Source organism: Giraffa tippelskirchi, chromosome 11, assembly GCF_054371585.1.
Source record: "Giraffa tippelskirchi isolate mGirTip1 chromosome 11, T2T-mGirTip1v1.2.pri, whole genome shotgun sequence".
Lineage (NCBI taxonomy): Eukaryota > Metazoa > Chordata > Mammalia > Artiodactyla > Giraffidae > Giraffa > Giraffa tippelskirchi.
Window position 1 is genome coordinate 121,262,198 of NC_137285.1, and position 8,668 is coordinate 121,270,865.

General features: G+C 37.6%; 1 pseudogene; it reads left to right on the forward strand.

The window, feature by feature from the left end:
• LOC145525270 (hemoglobin subunit beta pseudogene) lies at nt 1–1,173 on the forward strand (annotated as a pseudogene).
• The last annotated feature ends 7,495 nt before the right edge of the window (nt 1,174–8,668 follow it).

The window sequence follows — 8,668 nt, forward strand, 5'->3', positions numbered from 1 at the left end:
ATGGTGCTTCTGACTTTTGAGGAGAAGGCTACTGTCATTGCTTTGTGGAGCTGGGTGAGGGTGGATGATGTTGGTGCTGAAACCCTAGGCAGGCAGGTATTCAGCTTACAAGGCAGGCTTAAGGAGAGTGAATGGCAGTTGGGCGTGTGGGGACTGAGCCATTGCCTGAGATTCTGGCAGGCAATGACTCCCTCTGTTCTTATGCTGTTTTCACCCCTTAGGCTGCTGGTTGTCTACCCCTGGACTCAGAGGTTCTTTGAGCACTTTGGGGACTTATCCTCTGCTGATGCTGTTATGAGAAACCCTAAGGTGCTGGCCCTTGGCAAGAAGGTGCTAGACGCCTTCACCGAAGGCCTGAAGCATCTCAACAACCTCAAGGGTGCCTTTGCTAAGCTGAGTGAGCTGCACTGTGAGAAGCTGCATGTAAATCCTGAGAATTTCAAGGTGAGTCTATGGGACCCTTAAAGTTTATCTTTTTCTGGTGGTCAAGCTCCTATCCTGGGAGAGGGCTGAGCAGCAGGACACAGTTCAGAATGGAGAAGAGGTATTCTGATTACATCACCATGAGCTCCTCAGGACCATTTAGTTTCTTTTACCTTCTTTGTTCTCAGCCATCATTTCCTCTTATTCATTCTTGTTTATCTCTGTTTGTTATCTGCAGTATCTTCTTTATATTTAAACATTTTGAGTGTTTAAGTGTTTGAGGGTTAAGGCTTTCTTCTTTTAAGTCACTTAAAAATTTTATCTCACGTTTTCCCCTTATCCCTTTCAAAGCAAGGAAGACAAAATGATGTATTGCTTCTTGAAATAGTTCAAAAGAATAAAAAATGATAACAAGTTCTGAATTAAGACAGAAAGAGAGAAACATTTCTAAGTACAAATTCAGGCTGATATGGGTGGCTTCACATCAGTAGTAACAACTACACTTCAGCCATCTTTGTGCTTATATTCTAGGAGCACAGCTTGGGATGAGACTGAAATACTCTAAGTACAAATTGGGTGCCTCTGCTAACAGTGTTCTTGTTTTTTATCTCTACCACACAGCTCCTGGGCAACATACTGGTGATTACACTGGCTCGACACTTTGGCAAGAAATTCACCCCAGAGTTGCAGGCTGCCTGTCAGAAGGTGGTGGCTGGTGTGGCTAATGCCCTCACCTACAGAGACTGTTGAGATCCTGTCCTATTTCTTTTTTAAAAAAGAATATTTATTTTTAATTGATGATTGGTTTACAATACTGGTTTGATTGCTACCATACATTAAAATGAATTAATCATAGGTGTATATATGTCCCCTCCCACTTGAATCTCCCTCCCACTTCTGGCCCATTCCCACCCCTCTAGGTTATTACAGAGATCCCATTTGAATTCCTTGAGTTGATGCCCATTTTTATAGCTTATGTTGAATGGTGTCAGATTTGTGGCTTCCAGAGGAGACAGTTTCTATCCAGGGCCGGAGACAAGGCTTGATCACTCAGACCTTTTGCGTGGCAGAAGTTTTATTACAGTGAAAAAGGGACAGAGAAAGCTTCTGATATAGACATCAGAAAACCCACTGCCACAACGTACATTTTAAAATAACAGGATTAGTCAGGTTCTTAAGAAGGAAATGGCATCACCGACTCGATGGACATGAGTTTGGGTAAACTCCAGGAGTTGGTGATGGACAGGGAGGCCGGGCGTGCTGCAGTCCATGGGGTCACAAAGAGTCCAACTCAACTGAGTGACTGAACTGAAGAAGGAAAACCATGTCCTCAAGCAATATGCATTTTTGTTATATAATCATTAGTACAAAGTTTAAGAAAAAACATACCCTTGAGCAAGATGAATTGTTTTGTTGTGTAATCATTAGCTCTGGGTTTAAAGAAAGTTAATTTCAAAGATTGTTGTCATAACAACTCAGAGTTTAAGAAAAAATGTGTCATGTGACTAAGACAAAGTAATGTACAAAAAAATAGTTTGTCCTTTTCTCCACCACCAGAGCTCCAGATTCCTTATCAATCTACCTAAAAATTAACTGTCTCAACTGAAAGACCATATTTCCCTAGAGTCTTCTATTTTTTAACAATTTAAATTTTTTAAAGTAGTTTTGAGTTACCATAGAGCTTCTGTTGTTTTTTATGTTCTGGTTTTTAGGCCACAAGGCATGTTGGATCTTAGCACCCTGAACAGAAATTGAACTCTCACCCCCTGCATTAGACTAAGCCTTAAACACTAGACTGTCAGAGAAGTCCCAGTTATTTCCCCAGATTTTATCTTCTGAACTTGGGGAAATAATGTCCACCCTCAACGGTATGACTTCTTCCTAAAAAAGAACTTTCAACTCAATATCCTGATTCATTTTACTAATTTTTTTTTTTCCTCTAAGGATATGGGAAAGTCCCTGAGGGTCTACAGATAGGGAGCCTTTGTGTCTAATACAGAGAGAACAAGGGAAATGAGAAAAGGAAGGGGATCACACACAGTCAATAATGGACGACATTCCTGTGTCAAAGCGTAAAAACTGTAAGGTTTAAAATATAGTGAGGATACTAGCGTTACAGGGGCTCACGGGAATCTTCAAATCTAGACAGAAACTTCAGGCTAACACTCTGATCCATATCCACTAATTACTCAAGAAATAATGTGCTCAATCACAGACATAATGATTGCTTAAGCAACTGTTATTAACATTTCCTTTTTTCATACTTCCTTTGCCTGCACATTTTAGACAACAATGCTATGTTACATCAGATGTTCCCATTCCAATACATATCCTCCCTCTCCCACTTGCCCCAAAACACCTCCAAAATTAACCCCAACCTCCCATTTCAGGTAAAGCTCAGTGTTCACATAACAACTGCTTGAATCTTTTGACCCTGCCATCAGTGAAATTTCCAGTATTGCTTAAGGAAATCCTTCCAAACCCTCCCACTCCACACTTTTCACATTTCTTCCTGTCTGGCATACTCACTCTCTGTGCTGTGTAAGGGTTTATGCCTTTTGTACTATCCCACAAGATTACATGTCTTATACAGCAGATCCTCCACAGACAAAAAATGTATGTTTATTAAGTGAAATAATCAGTGAATGAACAATTGTTTTTTGTGTCAAAACGCCTTGGCGTAGAGGACAATCTGAAAAATGTGCAATTGCATAGTGTTTCTTCGGTGTTAGTGCTACAATACACAATGAGGAAGCACACAGGAAAGTAAATCACTGATTAGATACTTGCCTTTTGATTATAGGTAGTACAATATGTTTAGAAACTTTTTAAGTTTTCATTTTATATGGAGTATATCCAATTAAAACTGTTGACAGTCTCAGGTGCACAGCAAAGTAACTAAACCATATATATACATGTTTCCATTCTTCCCCAAATTCCCTCCCATCCAGGCTGGCACATATCATTGATCAGACTTTTCTGTGCTATTCACTAAGACCTTGTTGGTTATCCATTTTAAATATAGCAGTGTGTACATGTCCATCCCAAACTCGCTAACTGGCTATCCCTTGTGAAATTATTTTTGTCATATGTTAAATTGACTTCTAGAACCTTCTAACTTGCAGGCATTTCTTTATATCATGCTCCTGTTGATTAAATTTAAACTTGACTGCCTGAAACAGAACATATTGCTTCCTTCTATAAAAAGTATTTTTAGAATAATTCTATCTTACTACCAGGTTATAGACAGTGCATTACAGATAACTGTGTCACCACTATATTTTGGGTTGTCTGAAGGCAAATAAGCTTTTAAATATTTATCTGTTTCTTCTCATGTTTTTACACATAGTAGGCACAGACAATCCTTTACACCCCAACACTATATTTAATTACCACAGGGTCACATCCCAGAAGGAGAGACATCGCAGGAAAATCTTAAGAAGTATCCTTTCACATTCCTGAGCACAGAAAAGTCATCATAAGAATTAGATATTAGGACACAGATTTTCAAAAGATTTGAAAGAGGGTAAGAGAGATGTGAGTTTCACAATCTGGAATGAGAAAACAAACTACTCTTCTCCCTTCTCAATGTTCATAAAAATTTTAAAAATATATGAAGAACTTACTGTACTCTCTCTTTTGTTCCTTCACCTTTGGAACTGGCCAATCAATCTAGACAAGAAGTTGGGACTGAAAATCCCAATACTGGAGAATTCAAGAGAACATCACTGGGGCGGGACTTGGATCAAGTTCAAACAGTTGCTGTATTGTTTGTGTTGGTGTCTCCACGTTGGAAGTGAGGCGGAGGTCAAGGGATGGAAAGAGACTTGGCAGCTTGTTGTATGTTTTCATTCCTTGTTAAAGCATAACTTCAGTAAAAAGTCTAAGAGTAAAATTAATTCCTTAATATTTGATTTTATTTGATAATTTACCCAATAGTTATTTCTAGTACCGGCCTATCATGTTGCTTTACAGATCATGTTCAATATGTGTTAATGCAGATGGGGTATGTGCGGAAGAAAGATGGAAAGAGATCAGAGGCAAGGAGACAAGGACAGAGGCAGAGAGGGAGAAAGGGAGGGAAGAAGGCGGGGGAGAAAGGAGAGGAGAGAGAGCAAGGAGTAAGTAATGTTGTGTGTTGATTTCCATAATCATTTTAAAATCAGCCAATTGAATGTCATGGGAATTTAGGGTGATATTCTAGATTTTCCATCTCTTAGGCCTCAGAGAAGTGCCTGAAGGTTGGCTTTGGGAGTTAATGCCTTATGTATTTGTCAAGGGTGCCCAGTCTGAAGCCACAATTCTGCCTTTCCAAACCCACAGCTTCAAATTTCACTTGAGAAAGACTACCCCTTTGCTCTTGATAAATCAATATCATAGCCCACTTTTGAGGTAAATAAAAGCTAATTTTGAATGAATTAAAACCTGAGCCCAGTGGAAGAAATATCAATATGGAATTGATAAACAGACATTAACTGTTCTGTAATAATTAGGATATATTTTATCAAAATTATTGATTTTACTGTTTTTATAAAGAAATTTGACCCTTTTAAACATGAATTAAACTATACCATTCCTAAACTTTCCTGTTTATGACATATGTTTCTATGACTTCTGCTCTTCACGAAGCATTTACTTTTTTTGTTGTTGTTGTTTTACTTTATTTTACTTTATGTTTGAAACAGTGCTAAAACTGAGGTAATTAAGATATACATCTGGGGAAAAAGAGTAAATAATAACTGCTTTATCTTGTAATAAATGTTAATGGAAAATAACTGAAAAAATTAGCTACTTTACCAGAAAAATATAGATTAGATTGCTGAAATATTCTACTTGGGTAATTAAAAATTGAACAGCAGAGCATGTACAAAAGAATTCTAGTTGAGTGAAATTTTTGAACCAAATGATGAAACCTCACATTTCTGAATGAAACGTCATGATTCTTCTTAAGAAAGTCAGTGTTCATCCTCTTAATTATACTCAGAATAGGCCCATCCTGGTATAGGACATTAGGAATTAGGTCACCTTGCCAGACTGGAATAAAGGAAAAAAAAAATTCTCTCTCTCTCTCTGTGGACTTGTATAAGTGTGTGCATGTGTGTGTACGATCAACGGGGCTGGAATCAAAGTAGAGCAGACATGCTGTGGATCCCTGCACAGAGTCCAAGAAAGCTCATGATGGTGAAGATGGTAGTGGGCCTAAGAAGCACTCCAGAACCTTTTAGTGGCGACCTGGATTTGCACTTTAGGCTCTGAACATAACCCCATTTATATAACTATTCACTCTTCCTTATTTTTGCATGAACTTTTTATGTCTTATAACAACTTGCAGCCCTGTCCCTGCAGAGTTATGGTAATAGAAGGAAAAACCCATTTCACTCTTTAATCATACCAAGTAGCAAGCATGAAAGACAGCAACAACTCGAGCCCTGAGACTTGCATGATGGTGGCTGCAGCAGCAGTCAGTACAAAAGAGGGGCTCATAGACCATTCATGGCAAAGGAAGACATAAAAAAGAAGATATAGTAGAAGAATTTGTATACACACACACACACATGTATACTGGAATATTACATACTACTCAGGTATAAAAAAGAATGAAATTTTGCCAGCTGTAACAACTTGGATGGAGCTGTTGGATATTATGCTTGGTGAAATGTCAGGCAAAGAAAGACAGAATCTTGTTGTGACTTATACATGGAACACAAAAAGCAAAAGAAACAAATTAATATAACAAAGCAGAAACAAACTCACAGGTATAGAGAACAAAATAGTATTTACCCATGGAGAGAGGGGAGGGTCAGGATAGGGTAGGGGATTAAGAAATACAGACTACTGTGTATAAAGTAGATTAGCAACAAGGATATATTGTGCAAAACAGAAAACATAGTCAATAATTTGTGCATAGTCCTTAAAAATACTGAATCACTATGCTGTACACCTGAAATTAATATAATGTTATAGATCAAATATTTAAAAATAATTAATTCAAATCAAATGAATTAGGGAAATCATCTCTGAAAACAGAAGATGATAGGGGAAGTCTTTAAGTACATGTTAATTTCTGTCAGTCAAGACAGCAAAATTGTAGCCCTGACAATTTGTCTTCTTTACAAGAAAATATAGGAGTAGATTATACTATTATTTAGTAAGTTCTGTGAGGTTTCCATAACACAGACTTCCTGAAAAGACATGTCCAAAGTTTCCCAGAAGTACTTTCACTCACATATCCCTGACCTCTGATATCAGGGGTGTGAAATAGGGTCCTTAAAAGAGTACAAATATATAACAATGATAAAGCTAACAGAGATTTCAATTTAATCAACTGAAATGCAAAACCTAAAGGTCAAACCAAATGTAGTTTTATGTTTGCTGTTTGTTTTTAACATTTAAAACATTTGAAAGATTTCTTTTCCCAGAAGTCAATATGTGGAAATTATTTTCTAAGTATAGACCAATAGTTAGAGCCTCTTTGTTGGAGGGTTGCAGAAAAGAGTGAATATAAATTGAAAACGTTTAAACTCTATATTTTTTACCCCCATAATCTTTTGTGGGCATATAATTCTGCCCTAACTTCCAGACAGCCAGGCAAGAGCCAAGACTTTTCTACATGTCTGAAAATATCAGAATGAGTTTGTTCACAAGTGCTTGATGGAGAATAGGCCAGGTCAAAGGGGTGAGGAATCTTCATTTACCTAGCAATGACGGAAAAAATATTTTGGAGGATGGAGTAATGAAAGCTGAACATTTATGAATTTCTTTGTAACAACTAGAAATGCAGAAGTCCTTTCCTTCTAGTTCACCTAAAAATATGTTAGTTGGAGTTACAGAGACATAGAGCTGAAAGAATGAGAGATTTTTTAAAAACATGCTCTGCCAGTGATGGCAAAGGTGAGAGAGAGGTGATTCTAGACATCAAGTTGTCTGAATCAGGAGAAGGTTCTAAAGAGAGAGATCATGGAAAGTAAAAATATATGCTCTTATCCTTACTGAAAGAAAGTGGAAATTCAAGAAGGGAAGATGCAGAAAGTAGAGATGACAGAAAGTAGGGGACCATCAGGGAACTCTGAAGTTCTGCTGAGCTCAGAAATGCTTGCTGCTTTTGCTTTTGCATCGAATCTTCTAGTAGTAAGAAGCAGACCTCTATACTTCAGAAGTTTTTTGTTGCCTACGAAGGTAACAGGATTTATTACATGGGTGGGAGGAGGGGCAAAGAGAGAAGAAATATTTGAAAAGCTGTAGATAATGAAGAATACATTTTAGTGAAAGAAGGTGTAAGTAAATTATATAGAGAGAACAGAATTATGGATAATAAATAAAATAGAAGTAATTCTTATGAACACAGTAATCTTAGAGGCTTAGAGGAAGAAAACAAAAAATCTGATTCTAGCTGGGATGTCTTTCCACAATTTTTTCCCTCCTTTTAAATCACAGAGAAACTTCTCTACTCTTTCAGACACTTTCCCAGGTCAGTCCATGAGGAAACAAGTTATATACCTCAATTTAGTCTTTGAACACTTTGCCTCTCTCAGGGTTATTGAAACTTTAGGGTTATGATTGATTTTTTTACTTCTTTGCATTTACTACATGGAGAGGTCTCTTTGTTTCACCTATGGATTAATGGAGTAAGTATTTCACAGGATCTCTCGATCCATACTTATTCTATTTTTCTATCATTATTTATTTGGTCATAAATTAAATTAAGAAAAAATTGAATGAGTAGATAAGTAAATGAATATTTGTTTTCATACCAGAACGATTTAATCCCATACAAGCGAAGAAAAGAGATGCATATTTAGAACAGGGGCAGAGGTTTTATCCATGCTGTCCTTGTAATTATTTTGTATATTCTGAAGGCACAGGAGATGATCCATCCACATAGCCTTAAGTTGAATCATAGTGGACAAATCCTTTCCACTTTCTGGACCCCGGATTCTTCATTTGTGTAATAAGAAAATTGAGGAGGTGGTTTCCAAGAGGTTACCTCGTTGTGACGCTAAAATCTCTACAAGCAAACTTGCTAAGGAAGATGATTTTAGTAGCAATTTGTATTGCTGGAATGATTGAGACCTAGAGATGCCCCAAAAGAGGGCTGAAGGTCTAAAGTCAGTGCCAGGAAGACTAAGGAGAAGTATGACTATCATCATTCAAGCCTCACCCTGTGGAACCACAACTTGGCATGAGCCAATCTGCTCACAGAAGCAGGGAGGGCAGGAGGCAGGGCTGGGCATAAAAGGAAGAGCTG